General features: G+C 39.7%; 2 protein-coding genes across 7 annotated transcripts in view; one reads left to right on the top strand and one right to left on the bottom strand.

The window, feature by feature from the left end:
• Positions 1–23,398, bottom strand: part of LOC133663245 (PTB domain-containing engulfment adapter protein 1-like) — a 165,047-nt gene that overhangs the window by 80,287 nt on the left and 61,362 nt on the right. Inside the window, exon 1 of one of the 6 annotated variants that reach the window (XM_062067573.1) lies at positions 125–257. The exons of 4 other annotated variants lie outside the window; for them this stretch is intronic. The gene's annotated coding sequence lies outside the window, so the exon portion shown is untranslated. Of the gene's footprint in view, positions 1–124; positions 265–23,398 lie in introns of those variants that run through there. One more of the 6 variants, XM_062067572.1, reaches the window with a different exon arrangement.
• LOC133663244 (uncharacterized) overlaps positions 1–23,398 on the top strand; it is a 139,017-nt gene that overhangs the window by 61,113 nt on the left and 54,506 nt on the right. The gene's annotated exons all lie outside the window — the stretch shown is intronic.

A 23,398-nucleotide genomic window follows, 5' to 3' on the forward strand; every position in this document is an offset into this window, starting at 1 on the left:
AGGCGTTCCTAGAAAATGCTTTAACATGTCAAACTCAGCACCTGTTCTATCGCTTTAGAAACTTCAGATAGCATGAAAAAAAAATGCAAAACAACAACAATGCTAAGATAAAAAAGCGACTTACGTGCCTTAGAATGGAACAGCCGAGGAAGGAAGAGATCCTAATAGTTCTCAGCTGCTGGCCAGATGGTGGTAAACTACAGACTGCAGCGTGGGGTTTGAAAACTCAACAAGAAAAGGTTTACTGGGACACATGATACTTAACATTCAAACTCCGCCCACAGTTTGGGAAGAATTCCCTTTTTTTAAGTTACGAATGTGTGAAAAAAGGCGACCGCTCTCGACAGGAAGGGTTTCACTGAGCTGCATTGTGGCATACCCAGGCACGACCTATAAAACCCCGACATGCCAGAGGTCGCAGTCTGACCTTTTTTTCCACGGTGAATCATCATCACGCGGCGCGGCAGAAGACTTGGGTCAACATCTTGGCATCGGTCGAAAAAAGCACGACAACCAAAACAAGGTTTTGAAGGCCACGTTAAATCAACTGTGGCTTCCCAGTGAAACCATGTCATCTCATTGACATCTCCACTTCTACCACGGATAGAGATATTTTTACATCTGTGGACAACAACTTGGGCGAAACAAATACTAAAAATGTCTTAGACCTGTTCAAGACCTCCGCTGGAGAGGGATTCATAACAATGGAAACATTCAAACACTAAAATATTAAGAGTCTGGTATGGACTGAAAGTATTGCATGCTCGTATTATGACTGATATTAAAGGCCTACTGAAAGCCACTACTACCGACCACGCAGTCTGATAGTTTATATATCAATGATGAAATATTAACATTGCAACACATGCCAATACGGCCGGGTTAACTTATAAAGTGACGTTTAAAATTTCCCGGGAAATATCCGGCTGAAACGTCGCGGTATGATGACGTATGCGCGTGACGAAGTCAGTATAACGGAAGTTATGGTACCCCGTAGAATCCTATACAAAAAGCTCTGTTTTCATTTCATAATTCCACAGTATTCTGGACATCTTTTGCAATTTGTTTAATGAACAATGAAGGCTGCAAAGAAGACAGTTGTAGGTGGGATCGGTGTATTAGCAGCGGACTACAGCAACACAACCAGGAGGACTTTGTTAGAGCGCTAGCCGCGCTAGCCGCGCTAGCCGCCGACCTCACCTTGACTTCCTACGTCTCCGGGTTGCCAAACGCATCGGGTGAAGTCCTTCATCCTTCTGCCGATCGCTGGAACGCAGGTGAGCACGGGTGTTGATGAGCAAATGAGGGCTGGCTGGCGTAGGTGGAGAGCTAATGTTTTTAGCATAGCTCTGTGCGGTCCGGTTGCTAAGTTAGCTTCAATGGCGTTGTTAGCACAGCATTGTTAACCTTCGCCAGCCTGGAAAGCATTAACCGTGTATTTACATGTCCACGGTCTAATAGTATTGTTGATTTTCTATCTATCCTTCCAGTCAGGGGTTTATTTTTTCTGTTTCTATATGCAGTTAAAGCACGATGCTATCACGTTAGCTCGTAGCTAAAGCATTTCGCCGATGTATTGTCGTGGAGATAAAAGGCACTGAATGTCCATTTTGCGTTCTCGACTCTCATTTTCAAGAGGATATAGTATCCGAGGTGGTTTAAAATACAAATCCGTGATCCAAAATAGAAAAAGGAGAGAGTGTGGAATCCAATGAGCCAGCTTGTACCTAAGTTACGGTCAGAGCGAAAAAAGATACGTCCATCACTGCCTCTCAAGTCCTTCACTGTAACGTTCCTCATCTACGAATCTTTCATCCTCGCTCAAATGAATGGGGTAATCATCACTTTCTCGGTCCGAATCTCTCTCGCTCCATTGTAAACAACGGGGAATTGTGAGGAATACTAGCTCCTGTGACGTCACGCTACTTCCGGTACAGGCAAGGCTTTTTTTTATCAGCGAGCAAAAGTTGCGAACTTTATCGTCGATTTTCTCTACTAAATCCTTTCAGCAAAAATATGGCAATATCGCGAAATGATCAAGTATGACACATAGAATGGATCTGCTATTCCCGTTTAAATTTAAAAAAATCATTTCAGTAGGCCTTTAAAGGCCTACTGAAACCCACTACTACCGACCACGCAGTCTGATAGTTTATATATCAATGATGAAATCTTAACATTGCAACACATGCCAATACGGCCGGGTTAACTTATAAAGTGCAATTTTAAATTTCCCGGGGAACTTCCGGTTCAAAACGCCTTTGGAGGATGACGTACGCGCGTAACGTCGCGAGGTCAACGGAAGTGTTTGGACCCTATTGGACACAATACACAAAGCTCTGTTTTCTTCGACAAAATTCCACAGTATTCTGGACATCTGTGTTGGTGAATCTTTTGCAATTTGTTTAATGGACAATAGAGACTGCAAATAAGAAAGTTGTAGGTGCGATCGGTGTATTAGCGGCGGACTACAACAACACCAGGAGGTTGTGTTTGAGCTGGATAGCAGACGCACTACGGTGAGTACAGCTTTGGCTTCCAAACATTTGATCGCTTGCCCGTACGTGTGTGTCGATATGTGCATGTCACGTACGTAACTTTGGGGAACTATATGTTTCTTGCCGACTCTGATGGCGGCCGGGGTGTCGTCGAAAGCTACAACGCCCGCCGCCGCAGCTAAGTTAGCTTCTATTTTTTTAGCTTCGCCAAGCTGACAATTATTAACCGTGTATTTACATGTTCATGGTTTAATAGTATTGTTGATCTGCTGTCTATCCTTCCAGTCAGGGTTTTTTTTAAAATGTTGTTTCTATCTGCATTTTAGCCTGATGCTATCACGTTAGCTCTGTAGCTAAAGTGTTTCGTCGATGTATTGTCGTGGAGATAAAAGTCACTGTGAATGTCCATTTCGCGTTCTCGACTCTCATTTTCAAGAGGATATAGTATCCGAGGTGGTTTAAAATACAAATCCGTGATCCACAATAGAAAAAGGAGAGAGTGTGGAATCCAATGAGCCAGCTTGTACCTAAGTTACGGTCAGACCGAAAAAAGATATGTCTTGCACTGCATTCTAGCACTCTAACGTTCCTCATCCACAAATCTTTCATCTTCGCTCAAATTAATGGGGTAATCGTCGCTTTCTCGGTCCGAATGTCTCTCGCTCCATTGTAAACAACGGGGAATTGTGAGGAATCCTTCAGCCTGTGACGTCACGCTACTTCCGGTAGGGGCAAGGGTTGTTTTGATCACATACCAAAAGTTGCGATCTTTATCGTCGATTTTCTCTACTAAATCCTTTCAGCAAAAATATGGCAATATCGCGAAATGATCAAGTATGACACATAGAATGGATCTGCTATTCCCGTTTGAATAAAAAAATTTCATTTCAGTAGGCCTTTAAAGGGGATGTGTCAACCTAAGGACGGGTGTGAAATCAATGAATGAGGCCCACCAAATTGTTTTTAATAGTGGACTGCCACTTCATTTTATTTTGGCCTGTTAACTTTAAAGTGGCATGCCACATAATTCTAATATGGAACACCTCATCATTTTATGTGTCCACCACTTAATTGTATTGTGGACTACCAAATCGTTTTTTGGGGGACAGTCCCATGATTTTAATGTGTCGTGCCACGTAATTCTAATTTATCATGCCACATAATTTTATGTGGCCCGTCTTATGTGGCCCGTCTTATCATGTGGCACACCACATGATTCTAATTTTTATGTGGTTTGGCACATCATTTTATTCATTTTATGGTGAACCGCAATATAATTTTAAAATGGCCTGTTCCATAACTTTATCGTGGCACGCCACATATTTCTGATATGGAACACTACATCATTTTATGTGGTCCACCACTTAATTTTATTGTGGACTACCAAATCATTTGACTGGGGATAGTCCCATGATTTTAATGTGGCAAACCACATAATTCTAAATTATCATACCACATAATTTTATGTGGAACACCAATTCATTTTAAAGTGGCCCGTCTCATCATTTCAATGTGACACACTACATGATTCTAATTTGGCACGCTACTTATTTTTATGTGGTCTGGCACATCATATAATTTTGGCCCACCACTTCATTTTATCATGGCCTGTTCCATAACTTTAATGTGGCACGCTACATAATTTTGATATGGAACACTTCATCGTTTTATGTGGTCCATCACTTAATTTTATTGTGGACTACCAAATCATTTCATTGGGGACAGTCCCATGATTTTAATGTGGCACACCACATAATTCAAATGTATAATACCACATAATTTTATGTGGTACACCACATCATTTTAATGTGGCCCGTCTCATCATTTCAATGTGCCACACCACATGATTGTAATTTGGCACGCTATGTCTTCTTATGTGGTCCGGCACATCATTTCATTTTGGCCAGCCATTTCATTTTATTTTGGCCTGTTCCATAACTTTATTGAGGCTCGCCACATAATTCTAATATGGAACACCACATCATTTTATGTGGGCCACTTCTTAATTTCATTGTGGACTACCAAATAATTTTATTGGGGACAGTCCCATGATTTTAATGTGGCGCGCCACGTAATTCTAATTTATCATACCACATAATTTTAAGGTGGCTCGTTTCATAATTTTAATGTGGCACACCACATGATTCTAATTTGGCACGCTGTGTTTTTTTATGTGCACATCATTTAATTTTGGCCCGCCACTTAATTATTATTGTGGCCCGCCATATAATTGTAATAACTTTAGTGTGGCACACCACATAATTTTGATATGGAACACCACAATATTTTATGTGGTCCACTACATCATTTAATGTGGCCCACCATTTTAATGTGGCGCACCACGTAATTCTAATTTATCATGCCACATCATTTTATGTGGAACACCACGTAATTTTAATGTGGCCCGTCTCATCATTTCAATGTGGCACACCACATGATTATAATTTGGCACGCTACGTATTTTTATGTGGTCCGGCACATCATTTTATTTTGGCCCGCCACTTCATTTTATGGTGACCCGCCATATAATTTTAACTTGGCCTGTTCCATAACTTTATTGTGGCATGCCACATATTTCTGATATGGTACACTACATCATTTTATGTGGTCCGCCACTTAATTTTATTGTGGATTACCAAATCATTTTATTGGGGATAGACCCATGATTTTAATGTGGCGCACCACGTAATTCGAATTTATCATGCCACATAATTTTATGTGGAACACCACATAATTTTAAGGTGGCTCGTCTCATCATTTCAATGTGGCACACCACATGATTATAATTTGGCACGCTACTTCTTTTTATGTGGTTTGGCACATCTCTTCACTTGGGTCCGCCACTTCATTTTATTTTGGCCTGTTCCATAACTTTATTGTGGCACGCCACGTAATTCTAATATGGTCCACCACATCATTTTATGGGGTCCACCACTTAATTTTATTGTGGACTACCAAATCGTTTTTTGGGGGACAGTCCCATGATTTTAATGTGGCGCACCACGTCATTCTAATTCATCATGCCACATCATTTTATGTGGTACACCACATAATTTTAAAGTGGCCCGTCTCATCATTTCAATATGGAACACCACATCATTTTATGTGGTCCACCACTTCATTTAATGTCGCCCACCACTTAATTTTATTGGGGACAGTCCCATGATTTTAACATGGCGCGCCACGTATTTCTAATTTATCACGCCACATAATTTTATGTGGTGCACCACATCATTTTAAGGTGGCCTTACTCATAATTTCAATGTGGCACACCACATGATTCTAATTTGGCACGCTACGTATTTTTACATCAGTTTATTTTATTTTATGGTGACCCGCCATATAATTTTAACTTGGCCTGTTCCATAACTTTATCGTGGCATGCCACATATTTCTGATATGGTACACTACATCATTGTATGTGGTCCACCACTTAATTTTATTGTGGACTACCAAATCATTTTATTGGGGATAGTCCCATGATTTTAATGTGGCACACCACATAATTCTAATTTGTCATACCACATAGTGGTACACCACTTCATTTTAATGTGGCCCGTCTCATCATTTCAACGTGGCAAACCACATGTTTCTAGTTTGGCACGCTACGTCTTTTTATGTAGTCTGGCACGTCATTTAATTTTGGCCCCCTGTGGCCCCCCCAAATAATTTTTAAGTGGCCTGTTCTATAACTTTAATGTGGCAAGCCACATAATTCTGATATGGAACACCACATAGTTTTATGTGGTCCACCACATAATTTTTTTAGGGGCTCTATAGGCAGAATTGAACGGCACAATTAGGCTCCATTGTAAGCGGACTTTTGATCGAATGTATTTAATATTTAAAATGCATAACATCCGTCGTCTTGTTTTTCATATTGATCGTGAACCATAGGCAAAACATTTTTTAAAAGTGTAGTTATACTTTACCAGAGACAGAACCTAGTTTTATTGATTTTAGTTGTGATTTGTATTAAAGTGCAAAATTTTGCTTAAAGACTGAGTATATTTTAATTTCATTTTTTGTTTGTTTTATTTAAATTGGTACTTAAAAAGTTTACATTTCAATCACAATGTTAAAATATACTAAAAATACAAGTCAATTCCATTTGAAAGTGTATACTTACACTATAGTATGGTTACCGGTATATGGTTATTTGTTGTTAAAAAAATAATGGCAATAATATCGTTTATCGGCAATAATTTGTAGGTCAATAAATCGTCCGGCAAAATGTGTTATCGGCCTAACATTTGGTTAGTATTTCACAAAAGTCGTACATGGAAGTCAAATGCATTCCTTGTGTTTTCAGAGGCTCAGGTTTGGGATTCAGCTTGGTCAGGGCTTTGGGTGTGGGTCTGTTTTTGTTGGCTCGCTAGCCATTCAGTTTCTGCATGAGGGAGCATTTCAAATCTGGGAAGTCTGCGGATGTGGGCTCGTCGCTTCACACTTTTATTTTGCTTGGGTTTTTTTTCTTTCGCTGTGCCCCGCGTTATTGCATGTTAGCATCTCGCATGTACAGTTGCGGCGAAGCGAGGGAAAGTACACGCTCGATCCCACACACTCAGCAGCTCAAATCATGTGAAAGTGGAAAAACACTACCGACCGTTTCCTGGTATATATTCAAGCGCATACTTTTTTGATGACTTTGACGATCATTTACGAGGGATGTCCCAATACAACTTTTCCACTTCCAATACAATTATAATATTGAAGCCTTGAGTTTTGACCGATATTTTATCCGATACGGCATCAGCACATATCTTAACACATACTTGTATCATTTTGTAGTATGGCATGTTAGAAAAAGCTTGATCAATAGTGAAATAGAGAAAAAACACTAACCTATGCTGTCTATAAAAAATATATATATATATTCTGGCGACAACTAGTGGTAACAATTAGGGATGTCCGATAATATCGGCAGTCCGATAAATGCTTTAAAATGTGATATCGTAAATTATCGGTATCGGTTTTAAAAAGTTACATTCATGACTTTTTAAAACGCCGCTGTACGGAGTGGTACACGGACGTAGGGAGAAGTACAGAGCGCCAATAAACCTTAAAGGCACTGCCTTTGCGTGCCGGTCCAATCACATAATATCTACGGCTTTTCACACACACAAGTGAATGCAAAGCATACTTGGTCAACAGCCATACAGGTCACACTGAGGGTAGCCGTATTAACAACTTTAACACTGTTACAAATATGCGCCACACTGTGAACCCACACCAAACAAGAATGACAAACACATTTCGGGAGAACATCCGCACCGTAACACAACATAAACACAACAGAACAAATACCCAGAACCCCTTGCAGCACTAACTCTTCCGGGACGCTACAATATACCCCCTACCCCCAAAACCCCGCCCCCCTCAACCATATAGGCCCCTTTGTAGCATTTTGCCCGACACATGAAACGTGACAAATTAAGGGGGTGCACTATCCACTTTATCCGCCAGATGGCAGTAAGGTGCTGAATATCTTAAAACGTGTTCTGTGGCAGTTCCAAATTTGACCATAGGGTCAGTTGCTCTGCAGAGTAGCGCTTTCCATCATTGCAAAATGATGAACCCTTTTCCACTTTGCATCAGTCCATTTGAGATGAGCTCGGGCGACGTTTCTGGGTGTTGTTGATAAACGGCTTTCGCTTTGCATAGCAGAGTTTTAACTTGCACTTACAAATGTAGCGGCGAACTGTAGTTACTGACAGTGGTTTACTGAAGTGTTCCTGAGCCCATGTGGTGATATCCTTTACACACCAATGTCGCTTTTTAATGCAGTACCGCCTGAGGGGTCGAAGGTCTGTAATATCATCGCTTACGTGCAGTGATTTCTCCAGATTCTCTAAACCTTTTGATGATATTACGGACTTTAGATGGTGAAATCCCTAAATTCCTTGCAATAGCTGGTTGAGAAAGTTGTTCTTAAACTGTTCGACGATTTGTTCGCGCATTTGTTCACAAAGTGGTGACCCTCGCCCCATCCTTCTTTGTGAATGACTGAGCATTTCATGGAATCTACTTTTATACCCAATCATGGCACCCAATTTGCCTGTTCACCTGTGGGATGTTCCAAATAAGTGTTTGTCGAGCATTCCTCAACGTTCTCAGTATTTTTTGCCACTTGTGCCAGCTTTTTTGAAACATGTCGCAGGCATCAATTTCCAAATGGGCTAATATTTGCAAAAAATAACAAAGTTTTCCAGTTTGAACGTTAAGTATCTTGTCTTTGCAGTCTATTCAATTGAATATAAGTTGAAAAGGATTTGCAAATCATTGTATTCTGTTTTTATTTACCATTTACACAACGTGCCAACTTCACTGGTTTTGGGTTTTTGTAGAAAGAAGAATCATTTATATACGGTTGTTTAAAATATGCAGCCTGCACATAATTTTAACCCATCTCAGCAGTTATGTGATTTAATAATGTGTAATAGCAGTCTATTATCCATTTGCATGCAGTGTGAATGTGCCTGCCACACTCACACCACCGGATATTAGGATGTCTATCACAAATGGGCAATCATTTGACCTCTCACACGAGTGACTGACAGAACTGACAAAAAATAAGTAGTAAATTGGAGTGAAGAGTGCAGATTCACGGAATATCTTCATGGATGATTCAAATACTTTTAAGCGGTTTTATACAGCCGGGATTTATTAAATAGCCCTGAAGCCTTATGGGAAGAAAATGGGCAGATAACGGCATCAGAACAAATGTGTTTTTATGAATCCGTTAGAATCATGAATGAGATGCCTTTTATCAAGCCAGATGAGTACGATTTCTGAAGGAAAAAAAAAAAAGGTGAGACCTTAATTGAGGTTCTCAGAGGTGCTTAGAAAGCATGCTGTCTTGGGTGTTGGCAGAGTAGATACTGCATACATCTGTACAACAGCACACACTTAATGTGTAAAATAGGGATGTCCGATAATATCGGACTGCCGATATTATCGGCCGATAAATGCTTTAAAATGTAATATCGGAAATTATCGGTTTCAAAATTATCGGTATCGATTTCAAAAAGTAAAATGTATGACTTTTTAAAACGCCACTGTGTACACGGATGTAGGGAGAAGTACAGAGCGCCAATAACAGTCACATAATATCTACGGCTTTTCACACACACAAGTGAATGCAAGCATACTTGGTCAACAGCCATACAGGTCACACTGAGGGTGACGTATACACAACTTTAACACTGTTACAAATATGCGCCACACTGTGAACCCACACCAAACAAGAATGACAAACACATTTCGGGAGAACATCCGCACCGTAACACAACATAAACACAACAGAACTAATACCCAGAACCCCTTGCAGCACTAACTCTTCCGGGACGCTACAATATACACCCCCCGCTACCCCCTACCCCCAAAACCCCGGAGACAGGGCGAGATCACGAGTGTCAGCACATTTCCATTCTGAATAATCATGTATTGGGTCTACTGGGGCTGCTTGCATTACCAATCCCTTCAGAAGCAGCCTCAGTGATGTTAACTAGGGACCTCCGGAATAAATAGAGGAGCACGTGAGACTGTACCTTAGAGCAGGGCCGGCCCGTGGCATAGGCCGTATAGGCAAATGCTAAGGGCGCCGTCCATCAGGGGGCGCCACGCCAGTGCCACAAATGGTGGAGGAAAAAAATAAAAAAGTTGGTACTATTATTTGTAAATACATAAAATAATCCAACGTTAATTAAAATGCAAAGTAAAGCCTATTTAATAGAAATATTATTTGTTACATTACGCCCCCCCCCCCCTCACCCGGCACGGTGCGCCCCCACCCTTACCGTATCATGACTCTTTTTGGACGTCACCACATAAAAAAAATCAACACAAGATGTCAAAACGGCCAAAACTGTCAGGTGCCCAGGGAAGAAAAAAGAGAAAAGAAGAGGAGGAGAAACGAGAAAAAGACAGAGGTAGCAGGTAGGTAACGTTAGCCTACATGAAATTATTTGTCTGTTACAGAATGTGATAGTAACCTTTAGCCTTAAGCTAATGTTACATGATTCGGCAATTCCTAATCAATAAATAGCTAGTTCTGTTTTAACGTCGGGTTAATATTGTGGTGGGGCTAAATTGTTATGGAAAATAATAATGTAACGTTAGGTAATTACAGTACTTCCTGGTGTACAGTAATTTGTAAGTCATTTTAGTTAATGCAATATTAAAAAGCACAAATAGAGAACTCTGTTGGATCCCCTTTTTTGTAATATAGTTGTTAAAGTTATACTGGTTTGATATCTTGTTTTGTGCAGTGCCTTATTTATATTGTATTTTTAATTTATTTTATGCAACTTGTTGACACGTTTTATTATGTGTTTATGTATTTTTTATTTTTTGTATTCATTTATTTATCCATAGTTTTTTTATCTTGTTAACAATTCTGATTGTTAATTTGCTTTATTTAAGTAAAAAAAAAGGTCAAAGACAAAGCTATTCGGTTTCTTGTGAGTATATACACTTCACTGCCGATGTGGGGGGGCGCCACCTAAAATCTTGCCTAGGGCGCCAGATTGGTTAGGGCCGGGCCTACCTTAGAGCGTAAAGGGAAAGTGTAACTGAGTGCACAGCCCAATACGTCTCTCCTCATGAGTAAAATTCAACTCTGTCTCTGCTTGATTCCTTCTTCTTGTCTTGTGTAATACATAGTTTGGTGTTTGAACCTGACACATTTTTATCCAGTGGTAGTCAATAAGTTCCTTATTTATCTCTGTCCTCTTGTTGTGGGGCAGACTGTCTCGTACATGCACATGAATGCTAAAATCATCCGCTGTTGCCATTTCTAATGCAAAGTAGCGTATAGTTGTAACTTATATCTGTCAGCAGGCTCGCTATTAAAGCACTGTTAGAATAATTATGTATATATTATCACACAACTCTTATGCTTAAAGGCCGTTGCTATAGTTATTATCAATTGTGCTGAAGTTGTACTTTTCTATCTGTGCAAAGGGACATCGTGTCGTATCAGTGTTTGTTTCCAGAATCGGCCTGCTGACTGCCAAGGGCGAACATCGAGTACCGAAACGCAGACAAAGCAGAAACATGGCGATATCACGAGTGTCAGCACATTTGCATTTCCTTAATAGTCATATATTGTGTCTAACTGGGGCTGTTGAGATTACCCCCTTCCCTCAGCGACAGCCTCAGTGATGTAACCAGGGACCTCCCAACTAAATAGAGGAAGCACGTGGGCAGGATTTGAGAGCGTAGTTTGGATCTGTAACTAGAGTACAGCCCAATAACGTCTCTCCTCATTGAGCAAAATCTAACTCTGTCGCCGCATGATTCCTTGCTTCTTGTCTGTTTAATAGATGTCATCAGTGTTTGAACCTGACAAGCACTAAAAAAACCAAGCATGGCCCGGAGGAGGGCTTTGGCACGTAAACAAGGCCGCCCGCAATACGGCGAATTCTGAAGAGACGGTCAGAAAGCGGCTTGAAGATGGTCTGATGATATGTTATGTAGGCCAGTGGTCCCCAACCGTGACACTATTGCCGCACAGAAACATTAAATAATTTATAAACTACCGCATTTTCCCCGACTTAAGTATTGCCTGTCCCACTAAACACACCAATAAGCTTGTGAATAGATGTATATTACAACGCCTTTGTTATAGTACATGGGACAATGCACATTAATGGACATATACAATGTTAATGTGCCAGATTGTAGCCAAAGGCAACTTTTCATCTGCAGTGCAGGGGCCCGGGGACCACTCCAGTATTTACACTGAATTAATAATCTTACTCGTGATTTTGATCATAATTATATCTAACCTACTTACAGTTTACTACCTTGTCAATTGATATAAACAAAAATATTATATTATTGTCAGGTTCAAACACTGATGACATCTATTAAACAAGACAAGAAGCAAGGAATTAAACAGAGACAGAATTAAATTTGGCTCAATGAGGAGAAACGCGTACACCTGTACTTTTGTAAAGTGTTCCACGCTCTGACGAAAGATTGTACGCCTCGTCTTTTATTTGGACTTTCCTTGATTACATGGCAGCAGCTGTTTCTAGAGGAGGGGGGTCGTAAACAGCCATCGCCTTTAATTACAAAACAGTTCAAAGAAAAGGTCGGTTCAAAGAAAAGGTCGTGAAAAAGAGTTCAAAGAAGAGGTCCCTGGAGGGGAGTCAGGTCCTGCTTCCTCTTCGCTTTGTAGATCTCGGGTCAAGACAATATATTTCTGTTGATTACAATACATCAAAGAAACAGAACACCTTCATGTTGCTTCCCATCCTACACAGTGGAGTTTTACAAGCCTTTTGCTTGGTAGGATCAAAGGCAGCTTTCGTCTCCTCGCCAGGAACTCATGGCAACACAAAGTTTTGTGATAACTTAGATACAATTATTCTGACAATTATTTATTTAACAAATAAACCTAATAGGCTTAGGTCAGGCCAACCAAATAAACAATGCATTTACTATGTATTATGCTGTGCTAATATAAATAAACTAAATTAACAATAAATATATTTCATACAACTTTCCTCAAGAAGGTCTTATCTTTGTCCATGTGATGTCAGATGAAACAAAAATTGAGCTGTTTGGCCACAATACCCAGCAATATGTTTGGAGGAGAAAAGGTGAGGCCTTTAATCCCAGGAACACCATCCCTACCGTCAAGCATGGTGGTGGTAGTATTATGCTCTGGGCCTGTTTTGCTGCCAATGGAACTGGTGCTTTACAGAGAGTAAATGGGACAATGAAAAAGGAGGATTACCTCCAAATTCTTCATGACAACCTAAAATCATCAGCACGGAGGTTGGGTCTTGGGCGCAGTTGGGTGTTCCAACAGGACAATGACCCAAACACATGTCAAAAGTGGTAAAGGAATGGCTAAATCAACCTAGAATGAAGGTTTTAGAATGGCCTTCCCAAAGTCCTGACTTAAATGTGTGGACAATGCTGAAGAAACAAGTCCATGTCAGAAAACCAACAAATTTAGCTGAACTGCACCAATTTTGTCAAGAGGAGTGGTCAAAAATTCAACCAGAAGCTTGTGGATGGCTACCAAAAGTGCCTTATTGCAGTGAAACTTGCCAAGGGACATGTAAGCAAATATTAACATTGCTGTATGTATCCTTTTGACCCAGCAGATTTGGTCACATTTTCAGTAGACCCATAATAAATTCATAAAAGAACCAAACTTCATAAATGGTTTTTTTTGTGACCAACAAGTATGTGCTCCAATCACTCTATCACAAAAAAATAAGAGTTGTAGAAATGATTGGAAACTCAAGACAGCCATGACATTATGTTCTTCACAAGTGTATGTAAACTTTTGACCACGACTGTAGTACACGCTAGTGTTTTTCAACCTTTTTTGAGCCAAGGCACATTTTTTGCGTTGAAAAAATCCGGAGGCACACCACCAGCAGACATCATTAAATATTAAACTCAGTTGACAGTAAAAAGTTGTTGTCGCAATTGTTGGATATGACTTTAAACCTTAACCAAGCATGCATCACTATAGCTCTTGTCTCAAAGTACACTGCAAAAACTTAAATCTAAGTATGATTAAGTATCTCAAATAAGGGTGATATTTGCTTATTTTCTGTCTGATAAGATAACTTTTCTCACTAAGCAGATTTTATGTTAGTGTTTTACTTGTTTTAAGGGTTTTGGTCCTAAATGATCTCAGTAAGATATTACAGCTTGTTGCTGAGATGTTATGACCTATATTGAGTAAAACATGCTTGAAACTAGAATATCAAGTGTTGCAAAGCTGTGTCATCAACACTCACAAGTATAAAACTACTTTTTTAAAGTAATAATTTCTTACTTCATGAAAAAAAATTCATGACTTTGACACAATTGTGTCTCATAATTAAAACAGATGACAGCCAAATGGACTTTGCTGTTTTATTTTCAATGAAACAATAGAAAGTACGTACTCATATAGTAGTACAGTTGTTATTAGTGAGAATATACTTATTTTAAGGTATTTTTGGGTTAATTGAGGTTAGCTAATTTTACTTCTTTTGGAAAGTCTTGACAAGCCAAATGTTCTTGTTCTATAGGCAGATAATTTTGCTTAGTTCAAATAAAATACCCTTAATTTTTGTATTTTTTTTTCTTGTTTTTGAACACTGACTTTTTGCAGTGTATATGTACTGTCACCATCTGTCACATCACGTCCGGACTTATTTGGACTTTTTTGCTGTTTTCCTGTGTGTAGTGTTTTAGTTCTTGTCTTGCGCTCCTATTTTGGTGGCTTTTTGTCTTTTTTTTGGTATTTTCCTGTAGCAGTTTCATGTCTTCCTTTGAGCAATATTTCCCGCATCTACTTTGTTTTTATCCTTCTTTGTGGGGACGTTGTCGATTGTCATGCCATGTTCGGATGTACATTGTGGACGCCATCTTTGCTCCACAGTAAGTCTTTGCTGTTGTCCAGCATTCTGTTTTTGTTCACTTTGTAGCCAGTTCAGTTTTAGTTTCGTTCTGCATAGCCTTCCCTAAACTTCAATGCCTTTTCTTAGGGGCACTCACCTTTTGTTTATTTTTGGTTTAAGCATTAAATACCTTTATACCTGCACGCTGCCTCCTGCTGTTTCCGACATCTACAAAGCAATTAGCTACTGGCTGCCACCTACTGATATGGAAGAGTATTACACGGTTACTCTGCCGAGCTCTAGACAACACCGACACTCAACAACAACACATCATTTGCAGACTATACTTACTGGTTTGCAAAAAATATTTTTTACCCAAATAGGTGAAATTAGATCATCTCCTACGGCACACCAGATTGTATCTCACGGCACAGTGTGCCGCGGCACAGTGGTTGAAAAACACTGGTATACGCCATCAACATGCCGGGGACCTTCTCTTTCGCAAAGAAACACGCCCAGGCCTCCCACTACTTCAGCGTTATGCTGAGTTGATTTCTCAGGCTCATTTTTTTGCTGTTTTCATCTGCCACACTGCAAAAACTGAAATCTAAGTAAGATGAAATATCTCATATAAGGGTGATATTTGCTTATTTTCTGTCTGATAAGATCATTCTTCTCACTAAGCAGATTTTATGTTAGAGTGTTTTACTTGTTTTAAGGGTTTTGGTCCTAAATTATCTCAGTAAGATATTACAGCTTGTTGCTGAGATGTTATGACCTATATTGAGTAAAACATGCTTGAAACTAGAATATCAACTGTTGCAAAGTTGTGTCATCAACACTCACAAGTATAAAACTGCTTTTTTAAAGTAATAATTTCTTACTTCAAGCATGAAAAACAAAATCATGAAGCAGAGCGCACATCATTATGTCAAGATAATGGCACTAGCATTTACTTCATTTAAGAATATTTTTCAACATATTGAGCAAAAAGGTCCATTTTTTTTTTCTACCAAGAAAAGTGCACTTGTTATTAGTGAGAATATACTTATTTTAAGGTATTTTTGGGTTCATTGAGGTTAGCTAATTTTACTTGTTTTGGAAAGTCTTAACAAGCCGAATTTTCTTGTTCTATTGGCAGATAATTTTGCTTAGTTCAAATAAAATACCCCTAATTTTTGTATTTTTTTTCTTGTTTTTGAACACTGACTTTTTGCAGTGCACACGTGGAAAGTCGGTCCGTGAAAATAATGCATACAATAAAGCGGTCCCTGGTGTGAAAAAAGGTTGGGGACCCCTGATGTAGACCACAAGGAAGTGTTTTAAATGAAGAAGAAAAAATCATAATATTCCGCCCAAATGCAGCTGAGATAGGCTCCAGCACCCCCCGTCACCCCAAAAAGGGACAAGCGGTAGAAAATGAATGGATGGATGACCCCTAATAGGTAAGAGGTAAACAAAGTGTCGTCTTTGTTTAGTAGAGCCGGAGAACGTAACAGCTGGCTAGAACTATTAATATTAATGCAGCACTTCAGGTAAAAAATAACTTTACTTTAGTAAACAAAAAATAATCATTCATATATTTAAACTCTTCCTGTTGAACTTGCATGTTTAGCTATTCCTCGTCCTGCAGGGATGATACTTCTTACCTGTTGGTACGATTGTTGTCCCGATACCAATATTTTGGTACCTGTACCGGTACCAAAATGTATTTCGATACTTTCCGGTACTTTTCGATACTTTTCTTAATAAAGGGCACCACAAAAAATGGCATTATTGGCTTTATTTAAACAAAAAATCTTACGGTACATTAAACATATGTTTCTTATTGCAAGTTTGTCCTTAAATAAAATAGTGAACGTACTAGACAACTTGTCTTTTAGTAGTAAGTAAACAAACAAAGGCTCCTAATTAGTCTGCTGATGTATGCAGTAACATATTGTGTCATTTATCATTCTATTATTTTGTCAACATTATTAAGGACAAGGTGAGAAAATTAATTATTAATCCACTTGTTCATTTACTGTTAATATCTGCTTACTTTCTCTTTTAACATGTTCTATCTACACTTCTGTTAAAATGTAATAATCACTTATTCTTCTGGTTCAAAAAGGAGATTGCGCTTCTCAATGTGATTCAAGATGGAGTGCCAAACCCAAAAAAGAGTAATCCAGTAAATGTTTCAAAAATGTTTGAAAAGGTAGCACATCCCAAAATTAAGACTAGTAGGACAAAATACTCACATTTCACTTGATTTATTGCTCACATCAAAAAAGAGGAACGCTTACGCGTTTCGGCACGTGGCCTTCGTCAGAGCGTTTAAGAGTACATACAATTTCAGTGTCAATTTATACATACACACACACTCAGAGTTCACAACTGGGAATTGGATCCAATTACTGGGGAACCAATCACATGTCTTCTTCCTTGCTGATGCTGGGACCAATTTTCAGGTGGAGCTTCTGCAAAACACTGTTGTTAGGACTAGCATACACTAGATGGCACTGGACTGGATACTGGATGACTACAATGACACAGAAGGAACAATTATGTTAAAAAACATTTTAGGCTATAGTCATCATTGAGTCCATTTGGTGTCATAGTATTGAGTGTGTAGATCCAGAACATTTCTCTCTGTGATAGTTTTTTCAAAATATCTCCTCCTCTTTTGGGCATCATGATTTGTTCAATCCCATAGAATCTTAATGAAGAGGGTGAACCGTGGTTTGCTTCAGAGTAATGTCTTGCAATGGCATAGTCCATATTGCCTGTACGAATTGCTGTTTTGTGCTCAGATATTCTTTGTTTTAGCGGCCTTTTGGTTTTTCCAATGTAGGCTAAGCTACAGGGACATAATAGCATGTAGACCACATGAGTTGACTTACAGTTGATGAATTCCCTTATTGGAATTTTCTTCCCAGTGTGAGGATGGTTAAATGATTTAGTTTTTGTTGTATTGTTACAACAGGCACAGTTACCACATCTATACATGCCTGTTGTTGTTGTTGTTGTCAACCATGTGGTGGTCTTTTTGGGAATCATATTCTTATACATGACCATGTTTTTAATTGTAGGCGCTCTCCTGAAAGCAAAAAGAGGTGGGGATTTGCAGAGGTCCTTTAGTGTTTCTTCTGCTTGGAGCACATGCCAGTGTTTCTTGAGTGTCTCCTTTATTTGTGAAGCACAATGGTTGAATTCAGTGGAGAAACAGGCCCGGCTTGGATTCTTAGTTTTCTGAATGTTGGACAGGAGATCAGTACGAGCAGTAGTATTAGCTCGCTGTATGGCTTTCTGAATAGAGTTAGAGGCATAACCTCTTTCTTTGAACCGAGCAGCCATGATTATTTCTTTGGAGTGAAAGTCCTCAAGGTCTGAACAGTTGCGTTTGAGCCTCAAAAACTGACCCACTGGGATAGTGTCCTTTAGGGGTTTGGGATGATTGCTTGTGGCATGTAATATTGAATTTCGTTCCATATCTTTTCTATAAATAGAAGTGTGAATAGCTCCTGTTTCATCTTTATGTATGCTCAAATCCAAATAATTAATCTTTTCAGTGCTATGTTCACAGGTGAATTTAAGGAACGCTGAACTATTGTTGAGATATTTCACAAAGTCCATCAATTCTTCTTGCGTCCCCTCCCAAAATATCAGGATGTCATCAATGTATCGTTTGTACAGTTTTATATTTGAATGGTAAAGGTTACTATTTGGGTCATGTATGACTTCTTCTTCCCATTTCCCTACCACTAATCCAGCTACAGAGGGCGCTGTTGCGGTCCCCATCGCAGTCCCTGCTTGTTGGAGATACCATTTGGAGTCATACAGCATGTAGTTGTGACTCAGTACATAGTGTAACAATTCAAATAGAAATTCATTAGGGGGATTGTGTGTTGCTTCTCTCTTGGATAGGTAATAGGCCACAGAGTTCAAAGCATCTTCATGGGGAATGCAACCATATAGGTTTTCAACATCAAGAGACACCAATATTGTATTCTGATTTGCAGTATATTCAGTCAGACAGTTAAGTACATCTTTTGTGTCTCCAAGGTAGGCGGGTAGGTCTTTCACAAAATCTTTCAAGAAGAAGTCAACATATTTTGACAATGGTTCAGTCACTGAGCCTCTTCCTGAGACTATTGGCCTCAATGGGGGTTCTGTAGGATGTTTATGGATTTTGGGAAGACAATATATGATGGGGGTGACTGGGTGCTGGTTAGTCAGATAGGCATGCTCATTTTTTGTGATCCAGTTTGATTCGAATGCAACTTTCAGCAGACTGTCAATTTCAGATTTAAATTCATCCATAGGATTTTTCTCTAGCTTCCTGTAGGTGGGGCTGTTCAAAAGTTCAAGCATTTTCTGATGGTAGTATTCAGTGTCAAGGATACACACAGCTCCTGCTTTGTCTGCTGAGCGGATAGTGATTTCTGGATTGTTCTCCAACTCTTCTAATGCATTGCGCTCTTCAGAACTCAAGTTTGAGTATTTTGGGCCTTTATCTTTTTTTAACATTTTTTCAAGATCATTCTCAACTAATTTGTTAAATGTCAAAATCGCAGGGCTTAGGTTGGTGAAAGGGCAAAATGATGACTTTGGAGCAAAGGGAGAAGGTTTTTGTGTTCCAGTTTTACTCTCTTCACTTTGTGATGACTGTTCAGTTGAATATGCTGCATTTTTATGGAGAGGAGAGAAAAAGTGTTTCAAATGAAGTTGTCTCATGAACTTATAGGTGTCAACTTTTAGGTTGAAAGCATTGACTTTGTTGGTTACTGCAAATGAAAGACCTTTATTTAGAACTGAGGTTTGGGCTGGGGTGAGTGGAACTTTAGACAGATTCACTATGGGTGATTGAATTGTCTTGGGGATCTCCTGGGTGGACCTCTTCCCTCGTTTGCCCCGCCTCGTCTTCCTCTTCCTCTTCCACGTTGGTGTGGGTGGGGTAGATCTAAAAAAGGTGCTCTGCGGTTGGTTGTCAGATCCTCACTCTCACTTGATTGGTCACTCACAGCTGAGGGATAGTCATCAGATTGACGATAGACACCTGGTTTGGCTCTGATTCTCTGTCTTCCTCTGTAGGTTGGTTTTTGCCATTGGTAAACTGTTCCCTCTTTGTAGTCATTCAAATCACGTTGGTATTTCTTCATTTTGTATTGTTTGAGTTGTATCTTGAATGAGTCCAATGACTTCAACATTTTCTCTTCCATTTGGGTGACCTCCTCTAATCCCTGGAGGTTGTGAATTTTTGTCTCAAGAGCTTTTATGGTTTCAAGTTTTTTTGACTGCTCAGCTTTTGACTTTTCAATGATCAATACTTCTAGATCTAATGAACATTTGTTTAGGATTTGTTCCCACTTCTTCATAAAGTCAGGGTCATCTGTGCCAAAGGCTGGAATTTTGTTGATTCGAAGCCCTCTGGGGATACGTTGCTGTCGTCTGTACTCAGACAGTGTAACAGCATGCCACAATAATCGTGTCTCCTGTTTCTTTAAATCTTCAAGTTCAGAAAAAAGGCCTTTAGTATCTGTGCTTTGATTTTCAGTTTGGACCCAGTTTTCAAATTCAGTGTGGGGCAACAGAATACTCTCTATGTCTTCCTCTGAATAGTTAAATGTCTCTGACCTTGCTTCGGTCTGCTGATTGAGTAGCTCAAATGATGTGGCCATTGTGGTTGTATTTGTCCGATTTTAGATTGGAGCAGCAATTTCAAAAGATAACTGGTTCAAAAAGGAGATTGCGCTTCTCAATGTGATTCAAGATGGAGTGCCAAACCCAAAAAAGAGTAATCCAGTAAATGTTTCAAAAATGTTTGAAAAGGTAGCACATCCCAAAATTAAGACTAGTAGGACAAAATACTCACATTTCACTTGATTTATTGCTCACATCAAAAAAGAGGAACGCTTACGCGTTTCGGCACGTGGCCTTCGTCAGAGCGTTTAAGAGTACATACAATTTCAGTGTCAATTTATACATACACACACACTCAGAGTTCACAACTGGGAATTGGATCCAATTACTGGGGAACCAATCACATGTCTTCTTCCTTGCTGATGCTGGGACCAATTTTCAGGTGGAGCTTCTGCAAAACACTGTTGTTGACACTGAAATTGTATGTACTCTTAAACGCTCTGACGAAGGCCACGTGCCGAAACGCGTAAGCGTTCCTCTTTTTTGATGTGAGCAATAAATCAAGTGAAATGTGAGTATTTTGTCCTACTAGTCTTAATTTTGGGATGTGCTACCTTTTCAAACATTTTTGAAACATTTACTGGATCACTTATTCTTCTGTTTGGATACTTTACTTTTAATGTGTACTTTAATTTAATTGACAGTTTATTGAAGAAAAAAAACCCACATATTTACGCAAGCTCCAGGCACCTTTTCTTTGAACTGTTTTACGACCTTTTCTTTGAACTGTTTTGGAACCAAAGGCGATGACTGTTTACGACCCCCCTCCCTTAGAAACAGCTGTTGCCATGTAATCAGGGAAAGTCCAAATGAAAGAGGAGGCGTACAATCTTTCGCCAGAGCGTGGGACGACACTGTACAATCATATTTGCCACCCTCTCGATTTTCCCGGGAGACTCCCGAATTTCAGTGCCCCTCTCCCGAAAATCTCCCGGGGCATCCATTCTCCCGAATTTATCCCGATTTCCACCCGGACAACAATTTTGGGGCGTGCCTTAACAGCACTGCCTTTAGCGTCCTCTACAACCTGTCGTCACGTCCGCTTTTCCTCCATACAAACAGCGTGCCGGCCCAGTCACATAATATCCGCGGCTTTCACACACACATAAGTGAATGCAAGGCATACTTGGTCAACAGCCATACAGGTCACACTAAGGGTGACCGTATAAACAACTTTAACACTGTTACAAATATCCGCTACACTGTGAACCCACACCAAACAAGAATGACAAACACATTTTGGGAGAACATCCGCACCGTAACACAACATAGACACAACAGAACAAATACCCAGAACCCCTTGCAGCACTAACTCTTCCGGGATGTTACAATATACACCCCCCCGCTACCACCAAACCCCGGCCCCCCCAACCCCCGAATTTGGAGGTCTTAAGGTTGGCAAGTATGTGTAAAAGGGTACATTGTCTACGCGTTTCTCCTCAATTGAGCTAAATTGAATTCTGTCTCTGTTTAATTCCTTGCTTCTTGTCTTGTTTAATAGATGTCATCAGTGTTTGAACCTGACATAAATGGTTTTCGCTTTGCATAGTAGAGCTTTAACTTGCACTTACAGATGTAGCGACGAACCATAGTCGCTGACAGTGCTTTTCTGAAGTGTTCCTCAGCCCATGTGGTGATATCCTTTACACACCGATGTCACTTTTTGAAAACATGCACTCACTTTTTGTGAGATTGTGTAGTTTGACTGTTCAAAAAACACCTTCCAAAGACTGCTATTGTATTGGAACATAGTCTTTGCCCGATCCCTTGGAAAAAGATGAAACAGAGACAGCCTTAACTTGAAAGGGGATTTCTTTTGGACACAAATCTCCTGTCAAGTGTTGCCGAGAAACCCTCTCATTGTGTCTTAGACCGCCGATGACAGGATCTTTATACGTCTTCCAGATTCCTGCTGCTAAGAGACTTGAGTTGTACAACTGTTGAATATAAAAGAGAATGAGTAATAAAATATACCGTTGACACGAGCATGAACTAAGGTGGAAAGATGATGCGACGTACTGAACATATCTAATGATTTCCCAGTGACCTCTTTTGGACCTCCAGCACCAAGTTGTTAATTATTGTTTGTGTGTTTATGGGTGATTGCCCTGCTGGAAATGTTAGCGGTCCAGCTGTTGTAACAAAACATGACCACACCACAACGCCACGAGTTGCTCGTTCTCTTAGGTCTGAAAGCTTCATTCACCTTGACTCTTCCTGATATATACAGGACGTATTGTTATTGTTGCAAAATAATGCCACAGTTTCCCCGTCTGACCTTGCTCAGCAGGTATCTGATCTTGTTATTGTTTAGTCCTGGGTGTTTAAAATGGCCACAAAACTGACAATTCCCCCTTCTGTGATGTCTATGCTTCCAGTTATTGGCCCGTCTAATAAGAGCTGTCAAACTTATTATGTTGTGCCACCACGTACACTGCAAAAACTGACATCTAAGCAAGATTAAATATCTCAAATAAGGGTGATATTTGCTTATTGTCTGCCTGATAAGATCATTCTTCTCACTAAGCAGATTTTATGTTAGTGTTGTAAGAGAGCTGTAAGATATTACAGCTTGTTGCTGAGATGTTATGACCTATATTGAGTAAAACATGCTTGAAACTAGAATATCAACTGATGCAAAGCTGTGTCATCAACACTCACAAGTAGGGATGTCCGATAATATTGGACTGCTGATATTATCAGCCGATAAATGCTTTAAAATGTAATATCGGAAATTATCGGAATCGGTTTCAAAATTATCGGTATCGGTTTCAAAAAGTAAAATGTATGACTTTTTAAAACGCCGCTGTTAACACGGACGTAGGGAGAAGTACAGAGCGCCAATAAACCTTAAAG

This window comes from Entelurus aequoreus, linkage group LG13 (genome assembly GCF_033978785.1).
Source record: "Entelurus aequoreus isolate RoL-2023_Sb linkage group LG13, RoL_Eaeq_v1.1, whole genome shotgun sequence".
Lineage (NCBI taxonomy): Eukaryota > Metazoa > Chordata > Actinopteri > Syngnathiformes > Syngnathidae > Entelurus > Entelurus aequoreus.